The following is a 15,690-nucleotide window of genomic DNA, read 5'->3' as shown; positions in this document are numbered from 1 at the left end:
TGTGTGTGTGTGTGTGTGTGTGATCCCAGTCATTCCTCAGCACATAACTATGATGTGGTTATGCTATGAGAATGCATCTCTGTCCCCAAGCAGGATATGGTGGAAGTATGTGGAAGTAAGTTAATATAATCAACGACTGAACACACACACACAAAGGCTAACCAAGTGAACTGTACTCACTCACAAGAAGAAGAAACCTGGTAAATTTTTATGTTAATTACATTTCATTTCTTAAGAGCATTCCCAGTTTCATTACATTTCATTCTTTGTGATTAGGATACTACGTTCGCACTTTCTTATATTCTAGGGGGAACTCTCTGAGCTTGGCCTCAAAGACAAGGAAGAGTCTCCATCACGTGTGATTGTTTATGTCACAAAAGCACAGGGAGAAAGAAAGTGAACTTCACTTGTAAAATGTAGTGCTTTTAAAAACCACGTCCTGATCCAAAGGAAAAGTAGGACAATTCATCCTATACGCATTTTTTTCTGTATGAAACACTTTTTTTTTTTTGACAGGCAGAGTGGACAGTGAGAGAGATACAGAGAGAAAGATCTTCCTTTTTTTCTGTTGGTTCACCCCGCAATGGCCGCTGCGGCCAGCACGCTGTAGCCGGTGCACTGCGCTGATCCAAAGCCAGGAGCCAGGTGCTTCTCCTGGTCTCCCATGGGGTGCAGGGCCCAAGCACTTGGGCCATCCTCCACTGCACTCCTGGGCCACAGCAGAGAGCTGGCCTGGAAGAGGGGCAACCAGGACAGAATCCGGTGCCCCGACCGGGACTAGAACTCGGGGTGCCAGTGCCGCAGGTGGAAAATTAGCCTATTGAGCCACAGCGCTGGCTGAAACTCACTTTTAAAGTTTTGTATAATACATTTAAATGCATGCTCTAGGGGCAGGTGTTCAGCACATCAGTAAAGATCCTGATTGGGATCCCCGCTTCCCACACTGGAGTACCTGTGTTCAAGTCTCAGCTGTGTTCCAATTCCAGCTTCCTGCTAATGCACACCTTGGTGAAGTTGGGTGATGACTCAAGTACTTGGGTCCCTATCACTTATGTGGGAGGCCCAGATTGGGTTTCAGGCTCTTGGCTTTGTCCTGACCCAAACCTGGCTGTTATGGGCATTTAGGGAGTGAACCAGTAGACAAATCTTTTATCTACCTATCTGTCCATCTGTGTCTCTATACCTTTCAAATAAGCAAAAATAAGGAAAAATTGACATACTTTTGAGGGTCACAGCTACTAAAAAATCTTACAACGTCTTTTTCTGTAATGTAGATGCAATGATTAGTCAGGTGCAATGGGACTGTCATTCATTCTAGAAATGATTCAGAAAGCTACTTCTTTTGATAAAGGCTAGTGTCTTGGAAGAAGCACAAGGGATCTGACACCTTAGAACATGCCCCTTAGAAAACTATGAGGTCATTTTATGATGAAACTAAATGTCATGTGACAAGAATCTTCTTAACTTTACAAATTTGGAATTAACACCTAACATTGCCAAGCAATGGCCAAAGCTAAATAAGCCAAATTGTCCTCTTTTCAAAAACAAACAAATAAACCATTTCATCTCTATGAGTAGAATGTGCTAACTCTATTCTAAAGATAAAATACAGCAGCATCTTTCTTTTTCTGTCAAAAATCAATACTCTTAGAGCCCAACATTATGACACAGTGGGATCAGCCACTGCCTGCCACACTGGCATTCCTTAAGAGCCCTGGTTCAAGTCCCAATTGCTTTACTTCTGATTCAACTTCCTGTTAATGCACCTGGAAAGGCAGAGAAAGACATCCCAGGTATTTGGATCCCTACCACACATGTTGGAGACATGGATGAAGTTTCAGGCTCTTGGATTTGGCCTGGTCCAGGCTCAATTGTTGTAGCCATTTGGTGAGAGAACCAGCAGATGCAAGATCTCCCTCTCTCTCTTTTCGTCTCTCTCTCTCTCTCTTTCTCTCTCTCTCTTTCACACACACACACACACACACACACACACATTTGGGAAAACTGACTTTGAGAGGTTAAGCCACATGTCCAATTTGGCAGAAATGAGCTATTATTCCTGTTGTTCTTGGGGCTTTACTTTTGTCTTTTAAATATGACTAGATATTAAATAAAGTATGGTCAAAATAAAGACCAGAGTTCATTAGTATTTCTACACTGGGGATACTTATCCCAAAAAAGTCCCATATATTCCAATCTTTTTTCATAATAATATGCACCGGTATTTTATTTATATAATCTTTGAATCAGAAATAAGCATTAAATAAATACTGAAGAGTTAAACAGATCTTTCAGAGTAAGACTTGTGCCTATGGTTTGAATAAGATTTGTTTCCAGCCACCTCCCCCAAGTCTCATGTAGGAGTTTAATCTCCAAAGGCCTATGCTAATGGCATCCACAGCTTGGAAATTCGATTTGACTATGGTGAGGCCTTTGAGGAGTGATTAGATCAGATTGGCCGCTAAGGTGGGATCCTATGATTGAATCCTGGTGGCTTTATAAGAAGGGAGAGAGGACACACAGACTGAGAAAAACACAAACTTCCACCAGGATGTGTGTTGCCAGGGGAGCCCTCATAAGAGTCTGCTCCCTGGTGTTTCTACCTTCTACCTCTAGAACCTGAAATCAAAAGAAACCTCCTTTCTTTATAAAGTTGCCTGCCTGCCACAGCTACTTTGTTATCATGATGAAAAGCTGTCATTGCAACTAGGAAACTGGAATCTGGACTCCTCATTTCCTTTTTTTTCACATTTTTTTATTTAGTAAATATAAATTTACAAAGTACAGTTTATGGATTACAATGGCTTCCCTCCCCATAACTTCCCTCCTACTCGCACCCCTCCCATCTTCCACTCCCTCTCCCATTCCATTCACATCAAGATTCATTTTCAATTATCTTTATATACAGAAGATCTATTTAGTATATATTAAGTAAAGATTTCATCAGTTTGCACCCACACAGAAACACAAAGTGTAAAATACTGTTTGAGTACTAGTTATAGCATTACTTCACATTGGACAACACATTAAGGACAGATCCCACATGAGGAGTAAGTACACAGTGACTCCTGTTGTTGACTTAACAATTTGACACTCTTGTTTATGGCGTCAGTAATCTCCCTAGGCTCTAGTCATGAGTTGCCAAGGCTATGGAAGCCTTTTGAGTTTGCTGACTTCGATCTTATTCAGACAGGGTCACAGTCAAAGTGGAAGTTCTCTCCTACCTTCAGAGAAAGATACCTCCTTCTTTGATGGCCCCGTTCTTTCTACTGGGATCTCACTCATGGAGATCTTTCATTTAGTTTTTTTTTTTTTTTTTCCAGAGTGTCTTGGCTTTCCATGCCTAAAATACTCTCATGGGCTCTTCAGCCAGATCCGAATGCCTTAAGGGCTGATTCTGAGGCCAGAGTGCTATTTAGGGCATATGCCATTCTATGAGTCTGCTGTGTAACCTGCTTCCCATGTTGGATAGTTCTCTCCCTTTTTGATTCTATCAGTTAGTATTAGCAGACACTAGTCTTGTTTGTGTGATCCCTTTGACTCTTAGACCTATCAGTGTGATCAACTGTGAACTGAAATTGATCACTTGGACTAGTGAGATGGCATTGGTACATGCCACCTTGATGGGATTGTATTGGAATCCCCTGGCACGTTTCTAACTCTGTCATTTGGGGCAAGTCCGATTGAGCATGTCCCAAATGTACATCTCCTCCCTCTCTTATTCCCACTCTTATATTTAACAGGGATCACTTTTCAGTTAAAATTTAAACACCTAAGAATAAGTGTGTGTTAATTACAGAGAAAGTTGTCAGCCTCCGGTCGTCGGGAGGGATCGGTGGTGCACGTGACGCGACGATGGGGGGCTTGGGCAGCCGCCTGTCCAAGGAGCTGCTGGCCGGTACCAGGATTTGACATTCCTGAGGAAGCAGGAGATCCCCCCAGCCCACAGGCGGTTTTGTGAGCTGCTGCCGCAGGAGCACCAGAGCGTGAAGGAGTCCCTGCGGGCATGGGTGTGCTTTGAGCGGATCCTCAGCCTTCCGGAGCTCAAGGCCAACCCCTTCAAGGAGCGGACCTGCAGGGTCTTCTCCATGTCCCCAACCAGAGACAGCCTGAACTTCGAGGACTTCCTGGACCTGCTCAGCGTGTTCAGTGACACGGCAACCCCAGACATCAAGTCCCACTATGCCTTCCGCTTCTTCAACTTTGACGACGACGGAACCTTGGACAGGGAAGACCTGAGCTGCCTGGTCAGCTGCCTCACGGGCGAGGGCGAGGACACGCGGCTCAGTGCTTGGGAGATGAAGCAGCCCATCGACACGAGAGGTCCCGGGCCGTGCGCGGGGTGCAGGGCGCAGGGGGGTTGGGGGCCTGATGCCAGCCCTCTCCCAGATCCTGGAAGAGTCCGACGTCGACCGGGATGGCACCATCAACCTGTCCGAGTTCCAGCACGTCTACTCACGTTCACCAGACTTTGCCAGCTCCTTCAAGATTGTCCTGGGACAGCAGCCCCCAAGTGTCCAAGAACCCGTCCACTGCGGAGCTGCGGCCAAGGGGTGCACCTGCGGTGCCAGGGCTGGCCATGCCGGCCCAGCCTGGAGCTGGCACGGGCAGTCTGGGCCTCGGGCAAGGGAGGGCGCTCCTCGCCAGTGTCTCTCCCCTTCTCACTGCCATCGCCAAGCACTCTGTTTGTGTTTCTGAACTCCTCATCTCCTAAATCCATCCTAGACCAATGACATTTTTACATAATTTAACAATGACTGACTTGGTAGAGATGCATCAACAGAAGAGAGTATCTGGCTATTTTACAGCGCTACCAGGATCTTAAGCCAACTGCTTATACTAATATTCTGGGCATTGTGAACGTCATCATACACGAGCCTACATACAGTGAAATAGAAAATTTCTCCCTTTAATCTTTTCCATGTGATTTTTGAATATTCCCTTTTAGAGTCTGTTAAAGAAGTGTCTAGCAACTAACCTATTCAAAATATTTAGGTAGTGCTTTTTCCTTAGCCATAGTCAAGCCCCCTCTCACCACATCAACCTCAAGCAAGAGTTCAGCCTGCTCGTCTCAGTTCCCATGAAGAAGTCTAGCTGTGAAGTGAGAGTGGACCCTGGAGCCAAACTTCCCGAGTTCAGGCCATGCTTCTCCAAGTGGCTGGTTCCATGGCTTCAGAAGTATAATTCACACACACTTTTGCTTCTGTGTCCTTAATGTAAATGAGAATGACTGTAATAATCATGCACATCTAAACGGTCTTGTATCAGTGTTAGATGTATCTGCGGGCATCTGGTGCTGACACAAACACTCACAAATGCGAGTCATCATTAGCCTCCAGGGCTCTTATTCAGGCTGATTAGCTTGCTCATGGGCTACCACACAACCAGTCTCCAAGGTGTAGTGAGTGAGCCTGTTTCTCACCTGTTTTTGTTTGCCATTTTAGGTATGGGGGTAGAGGTGGCATTCCCTAGTTCAGACTTTTAGTCTTTCATGGTAAATTCTTCATTGTATACAGAATTCATTTTTTAGGTTTGTTAGGTTAATAAAGCCCTTAAAGATCTGTCCATAACTTAGCTCTGTAATTACTTCACCTTTATCAAAAACACAATGGCCCTATCCCCAAGATGTAGGCATGCTCAGATGCGCACACACACATGCACACACACACACACACACACACATACTCCCTCCCTCACTCACTTACTCACAGTCATCCCCTGGATTGTTTTGCCAAATTGCTTGTAGTTCTCCAATTTTAAACCTTCATATGAGATATTCCCTCCTCCTATAAATCTGTTTCTTCCCTTGGTTAGTTATACCTTGTCTTCACTTTTTCTGGGGAAAAAAACCTCTAAAATATTGAGTTATATCTTCTTCTTTTGTGCCTACTTTTACCTTAACCATAACATTTATCATACAGAATGTTGTATATTTATTAATTTGCTTGTCTACGTATCTAGACTCTAGGATCCTGGAGGCATAACAAGGTATAATATAATTCAAGGTTGCGTTTCCAGAGATTACCAGCCAGTATTTGTGTGAAGAATAATTCGGGAACATGAGCCCTGCAAAACATTTAGGAAAGGCATTCTAGGAAAATTGTAGAACCTGATCAGCTCATGTTTTATGGCCTGCCTTACTAGAAAGGCTTAAAACACAACACAGTTTGGTGTTGATTCAGCGAGACAAGGGATAGAATGAGAAAGAAATCCATACTGTTTCCATCTTCACCAAAAAATTACTCTGTAGCTTATCACAGTGAAAAGCTTCCATATTTTGATGTTTAGCTGTAACACAGCTATAATAGACCTAAGGACAGATACTGAAAATTCAGAGGAAAAAAGTGTGCCTGGGATCAAGGGACACAGAGGGAAGAAAGGATACACAGAAGTCACAGTGCAGGCGTGTGACTTTATTTAGAAAGTGGCTAAAATAGCCCAGACCAGCTTCTACCTTAGAAGTTCTTTTAGGGCTCACTAAATATAGCTACTCGAAAGCCTGTGCATCTAGTCTAAAAATGCCAATTCCGGTCTGAAAGGAAGCAAACTAAAATACTGGACCATCATCAACCTTATTATTTGATGTTTTGTCCAATGAGCAGCATTACTGGCTCTCAGATACTGCCTCAGCCCAACTGAATTACAATCAGGAGGCTTCACAGACAGGTAGTGTTGGTACAGGTGCATTGTTTAGAGTAAAAATCATGTACACTTCCTTACTTGTAATATAGCAATATGTATAAGTGGTTTAATATGTCTATTTTTCAGAAGTAGTTAATTATGACTATATTGTGTAGATGTTAAAATAATGGTTATTGGGAACTGTTTTTACAAAGCTAATAATTATACCACAATGTTAATGGAAAGAAAAGGCCATAGGAGTCTCTCTGTAGTTTAATCTCCTAGGCTTTTGGAGTTGTGGGCATGTGAAACAGAAAAACAACAACAAAAAAAAACCTGGTAGGAAAAGATTAACCGTGATTATATCTGGGGGGTAAGATTATGGGAGACTTCCATTTTCAGCTTTGCACATTCTGTGTTTTAGCCATTAAAAAATCATTCTACATTTGAAACCAACAGGTAGTCATAAAAAGATTATTTGTGTATGCTACAGGCTCTTCAAAAGAATATTATTTTATAACAACAACTGGAAAAAAGCCAATTGCCTATAAGTTGAGAACTAATTAGACTATGATATATTCACAAAACAGGATCTCATGCATCTGTCAAAGGTGAGTGAGGAATGCTTACATTTGCCATTAGTAAGGGAGTAACGGAACATGAGATGATATGTAAACAGGAAGTTGGGTAAAATTGTAAGCAGTATGTAACCATTAACCTAAAAAATGGGGAGGAGTTTTAAATACACTCATACATTTGCCTATTTTAAAAAGATACACTAATTTAAAGCAATTCATTTTGTGTGGAACGAAGGAATAGGGTAGAAAGCAGAGATAAACATAAGAACTGCTTGAATATATTTTGTTTTATACATTACACTTTCTAGCCAAGTTAATAATTTACATATTATAATAAAATTGAATTGAATAAATAATCCCAATTCATCAAAGTCAAATAATACAAATACACTCAAAAGGAGACATAATGGGTGGCAAAGTACCTATAGAAGAACATACAAAGTGATTTTAATACACAGTAATTTGGCTGTAAACCTTAATTGAAGGAAAGAAGAACTGTAAAATTTGCTAAAACTTCACTATCATGTTCTCAGTGATAAGACTGTTTTCTAACAATTATTTAACACAGACTGATAAGCTCATGGTTTCCTTAAGAACCACTATTTTGATGCAAAGGAAATAAATAGAGAGATAAGAAAAGTGATGTTAATTAAACTGTCCTGCTGAATTTGAATTAGAAATATTGTGAAATTATGATATGTTTTATCTTAAAAAGAAAATCCTGTTCTGTCCCCTGAAAATACTGAGAAACAATGATCAAACCCAATGCAGTGAGCATTCCCAGTGCCCAGAGTTTGGTTTTTAATTGGCACATCCCACTAAAAGGAACCAGGACCCCTTAAAAAATTAAGTAACTGCAGTGCTGGGATACAAACAATGCAAAATGAGTGCAGACTATCTTGCCTTTCTTGAAAGCAGGAAATTGTGACCACTACCGTTGCATCAAAATGAAAGCTGTGGACTCAACTGTGTTCCTCCAAAACTCACGTCTTGAAACCCTGACTGCCAATGTGATGGTGTTTGGAGATGGCTTTTGGGAAGGAATTAGGTGAGTTTAGGGAATTAGACTGGTTTAGACAAGGTCATGTTAGACATGGGCTCTCATGATGGGATTAGCACCATTAGAAGAAGAGAGGCCAGAGAGCTTGCTTTGCTCTCTGCCACTGGAGGACACAGTGAGCAGAGAGCCACCTGCTGGCTGGGAGGAACACCCTCACCAGAACAGGACCACACTAGCCTGGAGCCTCCAGAAACCCACTTCTATTGTTGAAGCTACCTCGTCCATGGTAGACTGAGCAGACTAAGACAATGACCCAGAATTCAAAGAAATTTCCTTGACCAAGTCAAATAGGACAATTTTAACAACAACAAAACATAACGACTGTGAATTGAAATAGAGCAATGTACTTATTTCTTTCAGACTCATGATGATGCTCAAAGCCAAGAAAAACAAAACATAACAGAAAGAATGGTTCCTTTTAAAAACTGTGAGGGAAACAAATTATTATATTTGATTACAAAGAGAAAGAAATGGGCATTTATCTTACCATTCCTATACAAACTGTATTACAGGCCCCTGAATGTTGAAAAATGCCAATTCTCTTTACACCAGTATTCCAGCCAACAAATGAGAAAGGAATGATAAAATCACCATTTTCCCACCCATAATGGATTAACAAATATTGACAATGATTATCAAAGGCTGTTGGATCACAAAAAAGTGAGAAAAGGAGACAGTGTGGCCCCAAAGAGGACGTGCTTATGTAGGAATCTTTCCAAACCTCACTCTAATTACCAATGCCTAAGAAACATCATGCACAATTAATTCCAAAGAGAATATTAAATGACACTGCGGGGGTAATACTGAAAATCCCATACTGAGTTAAACTGTCTAGGAAGAATAACATGGTTTCTTAGGGAAAAAATAAAGAAAACAGAAAATTGTGGAGCAAAAACAAATGAAGACATGACCTAAGTAAGAAGCAAAGTCTAAGAGATATTTCATGCACTCACACGCGTAGATATTATTTGGATATTGAGTCAAAGAAACAGAAATGCTTAAGAGAAAATACAAACAATGAATCATATTAGTAGATTGCTAATTTTGGCATTAGGGCTATGTTTCTTTTTAATTTTTTTCATTTATTTGAAAGGCAGAATAAGAGAGAGACAGAGATATCTTCCATCCACTGGTTCATTCTCAAAATTTCTACAATGGCCAGCCGAGGCAAAAATCAGGGACAAGGAATTCCACTGGGGTCTCCCACTTGTCAGGGACCCAAGTCCTTGAGCTATCGCCTGCTATCCCTAATGGTGCACATTGGCAGAAAGTCGAACTAGAAGTGGAAGAAGGACTCAAATCACAGTATCCGGATATGGGATGTGGGCATTCCACACAGTGGCTTTGGCAGCTGCACCACAATGCTCACCTCTTTTTGTTTTTTTAAGGGTCTGTGTTTTAGAAATGTATACAGAAACATTTACTAATGCTACAAATTTTGCTTAGAAATAATCTGTATGGAGAAGGAGTGAGAAAAATTAGAGGAGAAACAAAATTGGCTACACTTCAATATTTGATGGATGATGGGAACAAGAGTGTTGATTACACTATGTTCTCTGTGTCTGTGTGTGTCTAATATTTTTAATGAGAATGGAAAGCATTAACAACACAGAAAAATGAACAAAGGATATGAATAGTTTAGATACAAATTGGTTAAAATACATTTAAAAGTTATTCATTCTAAAAAGATTATAAAAACAAAAGTTTACTTTTCATAAAATTAATAGAAATTTCAAAAAGAGAAAGGTTTAAGACTAGGCTCTATGTCACTTTCCCTATTACCCTAAGAAATGAGAACAAAACAAAATCTCCTTTTCTACTATGTTACACTTGCCTTAGCAAACTGCTTCTAAACAAAGTTAGGTTGCCATTGGAATAATGAGTATCTTGTATATGATTTAGAACAAGTTTTTATGCTTTCACAAATGCTAGTTCTTAAATGACCATGTAGGTTCCTCTCAAGGGTCTTTATAAAGTGCTATCTGATTTAATTGACATTTCAAAATCAAATTTGGCTGCCAAATGGAGTCTGTGTTGCTTCCTGAAAAGGCATTTGACTCTGCAAAGATGGCAAGATGATAGAATGAGAAGAAATGAGAACTGTCCACTGCATGGTAACTGGGGGCAGGAGCGGGAAGGGGTTGTATTTAAGCAATTTTGAATCCTTAATCTTTTCTCAAAGAGCTACCAGGAGCACAGACAGCCTAGCTACAGATCCATGGACCAACAGATATGCAAAAAATCACATTCCTTCCTGTGAACAACAGAGTTGTTCTACTGAGTTCCTGCATTCATAGGTATGTTGAGATCATTTTATTACATTATACCAGACTTCATTTCATTCGATTGCACTTTGAAAGCCCTACACCATGTCTCTGATTATCCCTGTGTCAAACACAGTACATTTAAAAATATGTTTAATTTAATGTTAATTCTCCCATCCAAGTACTAACCAGGTCCAACCCTGCTTAGCTTCCGAGATCAGACGAGATCGGGCGCGTTCAGGGTGGTATGGCCGTAGACTAATTTAATGTTAATTCTATAAATTTTATTGAAAATACATGATTATAGAGTTAAAACATAATTAAGAGGAGGCTACACATACTATGTAAGACATCCCTCATTCATAACTCTCTGAACTAGCACTGTCCACATCAAGTTCTCCCAAGTTTTTTTAACACTTGGAACAACACAAATGAGAAGAGTTGGGGGATGGTAACAATCAATGATATATATTCTCTTGTCCCTACTGTTTTTGTAGATATACACAATTTTTTCATGCTCATTTCAATATGAAATACTGTTTAATTTAATCTCACGTATTTCTGCACCATTCATACAAAGAGGAACATTCTAATGACTGAACAAACAATGATGAGGGGAAGCTAAGTTCCCTCCAAAATTGTATTTCTGCATTTGCCACATTCAGGACAATGTCCATTATATCTTAGCTATAGAATTTACATGGAACAAAAAAACTGGTTTACAGTGTTTTCAGACACAAACTGCTCTAGTTTTATTATTCCAATAAAAGCCACGAATTGTTGATTCTCTGTTTTCCTCTCACCAGGGATTACATTTTGTCAAGGCTGCATTTGCTGTGTATGTAGAATTCTGTGCATTACTCAGAACTTCCTGGACACTTATACAACTGAAGCCCTGCGGTTATAAATAGAATAATGGGAATCCGAGGGAAGGGGCATTCATTTCACAGGAATGTGGGCACAGCCACTGCCTGTCCCTTCAGGGAGCCCCAGGAAAGTGAAGCACCAGGTAGGAAGATAACGGTGTTGCTCACCCCTTTAGTTGTGAAGATTGAGGTGCCCATGGAACATGTCAGAGCAGCAACGTAATCACAGAACAGAAGTTGGTGGAATCTGCAAGTGAATGCACTGTTCGCAGATCAGGCAACAAAATCATGATCTGTTTTTGTATAATGAGTTTTTTCCTTTGAGAAGCAGAATACAAGGTTAAAACTAAGTCTCTTCTGCCGGTACCTGGACAACATTGATCGCTCAGACAGGTAGATGAGACACACAGTGACCATCAAGGCTGATGTATAACAGTCCAGCTTTTCTCCGCAGGTGTAGCTCTGAGGTCTACATCCTGCACCTGCTCTTGAAGTCGCCCTGGTTAGACTGACCGCCAATCACCGTCAGTGGTAAGTAGATTAATAAGGGACTTTTGTCCCACACCCCTCCTTACTACTGGTGTTTGCTCATTTCCTGAATAAACCAGGTGTTCTTGAATCTTAATCTCAGCATCTGCTGCTAGGGGAGCCCAGGCTAATGCCGAAATCATCATCAACACTTCAGTATTATGAATGAGGTGATTTTTAGAAACACCCAACTTTCCATCCTCTTCTGGCCTCTGTTCAGAAAGGAGGAACCACCTGTCACCCGTGAGGCAGTGTGGCTGACAAAACTAAAGATCCCTCCTGTTCACTTCTCATGCAGTGCACATTATCTCTCCTTAAGTATCTTTCAGCAGTGAATGCTTAATTGCTAAGGGATGACAATGCCTTCTATGAATACGATATAAAGCAAGTATAAATGATCACCATTAATTAACTTACAATAATAACGTCAGGCACCATTTATCCACCACTTACTGTGTTCTACACAATGAGACAGGTACCATAATGTGTAGTATAATCTGGTGCTATGATCCCCATTTTAAAGATGAAAAACAGACACATAGCTAGTAAGGGGGCAGATCTGGCCTTGAGAGCCAGGACCACTTGAACTGAGAGGCTGCAGGCTTCCATGTTTGTCACCAGCCGTCAGTCCTGCAGGCAACAGTGTCCTCAACAAGCTGTTTTGTAAAAGACAAGGAGAGTTTTAGAAATGTCAGGGCCTAAGGGGTCTTTATCAAAGTCAAGAGAAAAGCACTGAAATCCCAGAATCTGTTCTTGGTTTCGGGGAAACGCAGCAGCCAATGGCCTCTGGACCTTAGCAGTCTTTTGCCCTATAGCTCTCTCACTACTCAGTATGATCAGCTTAATCAGCAGAGGAACAGAAAATAAACAAAAATCCAATAGGATATTAGCAAAATCTTGTTAAGGGTTTTTAGAGAAAACTAAGTTTGGGACTGTTTGACAAACAAAATTAAGCAACAGCTGGCAATGTCTACAAGCAGAGTGTGTTGTCCAGTTCTGCCTACATATAATTTCCTAACAATAAAAATAAAATTCATTATCTGTTAGGAAAAGTTAGCAAACTTTCATAACTTACTGGGATGACTAATCTGATAGTTCCTTATTTTAATTTTTCACTTGGAGTTGTTACCTGAAGGATGCACAAATTTCACCTAAGTTTTTGTACTGGAACGAAAAGGAAAGGAGAAGATAGGAATCCAACATAAAAAAACCCTAGGAGAGAAGAACTCACATTTGAAGAATAATAGTAACAATTAGCAATGGCATCTATCCAGTGGCAATATGTCCCCTTCTTTTTTTTTTTTTTTTTTTTTTTTGGTATTTTCCACAGAAATTTATTTATTTCCTACCACAACAAGGGTAAATACAATGCCCACTTTAGAGATGAAGAAACTGAAGCTCAGAAGATTAAAGCAACTTTCCAAAAAGATCTAGAACCACACTGGCTAACATTTGTATGCTAGACATACGCCTCCAAGTCCAGTGCTTTAAGTAAATGGAAGGCTGCCTCTTGTCTGTACTGAGTAAGTACTAAGGAAAGCAATGACGGTTTTATTTTCTAGCTGTTCTCAACAAAGAATATGTCCCCTTCTTAACAAACTTTAGGAGTATATAGTCTTCAGGAGTTAACAATCCTAGAGTTCTAAGAAGTTAGAACACGGGGCCTGTGCTGTAGTGTAGTGGGTAAAGCCACCACCTGTGGTGCTGGCATCCCATATGGGAGCCGGTTTGAGTCCTGGATGCTCCACTTCTGATCCTGCTCTCTGCTATGGCCTGGGAAAGAAGTGGAAGGTGGCCCAAGTCCTTGGACCCCTGCTCCCATGTGGGAGGCCTGGATGAAGCTCCTGGCTCCTGGCTTTGGATCAGCCCAGCTCCAGACATTGCAGCCATCTTGGGGAGTGAAACAGAGGATGGAAGACCTCTCTCTCTGCCTGTGTCTCTGTCTGTTTGTAACTCTGCCTTTCAAATAAATAAATACATCTTTTTTTAAAAAAAAAAGAAGTTAGAACACAACATATATTCAGGTAATGTCTCCTCTGTGTTTAGCCAATTGTCCACATTGTTTCATTTAACAATTATAGGAATCCAGTAAAGTTGGTATCACTGAACTATTTTGATAATAAGAAAAATCTCATAAATACTAAAGCCATATTATTTTGACTTTTACTTGTATGTTTTGTTTGCTCTTTTTTTGAAAAAATCTATTTATTTATTTGAGAGGTAGAGTTACAGACAGAAAGAGTGAGAGACAGACAGAAGGTCTTCCATCTGCTGGTTCACTCCCCAAAGGGTCACAATGGCTGCAGCTTCACTGATCAGAAGCCAGGAGCCTGGAGCTTCACTGGGGTCTTCCACACAGGTTCAGGAGCCTAAGCACATGGGCCATCTTCCACTGCTTTCTCAGGCTATCGTGGAGAGCTGGATCAGAAGTGGAACAGCAGGGACTTGAGCAGGAGCCAATATGAGATGTTGGTCCTGCAGGCAGAGGCTTATCCAGCTATGCCACAGTCCTGGTCCCATTTGCTCTTTGTTATACTAAGCATTTGCAAGAATAAAGTAAGAGTTTGTTCCTCCTACACAATCCATAATATCCCAATCTGAACAAATTTCAGTAGAAGTAATAGTACAACTCAAAAAGGAAGTTAGAATTTTCTGTGTTACTGGAGCATGGTATTGTTCCAAACAAAAATTGCCAAACTTGCCCTGAAAATGAAGGGTGAGTGACCCAGTAGTGAGCACTAGGAGGCTCCCAAAAGCCTGAAATGCAGCGACATGTGGTAAGAATAAGCTCAGGCTGTAAACAAGCACACGTGCTATGTCTCTCTACAGGATCCCTGTGCCTGACAACTGTTCTATGAGTAAAAGTTGGTCTGCCTTGCATTTTTCCTGTTTTTCTGTATGAGTGTTTAAAAATGTGGGGGAATAGGATAGACAGGGACACTTTGTTTTTGTTTTTAATTTGAGAGAGAGAAATAGAAAGAGATAGATATGGACAGAGAACTCCCATTCACTTGTTCACTTCTCCAAACACCCACAATGGTTAAGGTTCAGCAAGGGCCAAAGCAGGGAGCTGGGGACCCAATCCGCGTCTCGTATGTGCGAGGCAGGAACCCCGCCACTTGAGCCACCACGGTTACCTCCCAGCTTTATATTTCATGAGATAGAGATGATAGAGAGAGAGAGAAAGATATACACACTCCCACACACACAGACACACACACACACAATCTTACTTTCTTAACACTTTCTCCTCTTTAGTCTCAACATCCAAGACAGTGATTTGTCTAGAGAATACACTTGAAAAAACATAACTGAATTCTCACTTTATACAAATCTCAAATTAACTACAAATCAGAAATCATCTATATTTAGAATAAAAAAACTGAAACAGGAACTTACAGTGACCACCGCCATTTATATGCACATTTCCCAACTACTCTTTATGTCTTTGCCAACCATGGGTCCCAAGTAGTACAGGACACAGTCCCTCTCTGTAACTAGTTCCACAGTAAGAATATTTGCAGGAATAAGAGCAACTAAGAATGCCTTATCCAATATTTTTCAAGCTGACTTCTTTTATTCTCACCAATTAACAGCGTTAAATGGTCTGCCTTTCTATGATGTGAAGTTGTCTTTGAAAACTTGTAGAGATGTTTGTTATCAAGACAAATGCTTCTCTGAATAATTTGGGGGGTAGGAGTTGGAAATGAAAATATATATTAATTTTGTATGTGGGTCAAGATGTGTGTGACAGATAATACAATTTATCAAAT

The 15,690-nt window shown here is 40.7% G+C and overlaps 1 protein-coding gene and 1 pseudogene across 19 annotated transcripts in view; one reads left to right on the top strand and one right to left on the bottom strand.

Moving 5' to 3' along the window:
• Positions 1-15,690, bottom strand: part of RBMS3 (RNA binding motif single stranded interacting protein 3) — a 1,620,164-nt gene that overhangs the window by 320,983 nt on the left and 1,283,491 nt on the right. The gene's annotated exons all lie outside the window — the stretch shown is intronic.
• On the top strand, positions 2,990-5,682 carry LOC100356895 (calcium and integrin-binding protein 1-like; annotated as a pseudogene).

The sequence above is a fragment of the Oryctolagus cuniculus genome, chromosome 4, assembly GCF_051225735.1.
Source record: "Oryctolagus cuniculus isolate XC-2025 breed Fujian yellow rabbit chromosome 4, ASM5122573v1, whole genome shotgun sequence".
NCBI lineage: Eukaryota > Metazoa > Chordata > Mammalia > Lagomorpha > Leporidae > Oryctolagus > Oryctolagus cuniculus.
This window is presented reverse-complemented; position numbering and strand designations above follow the sequence as displayed.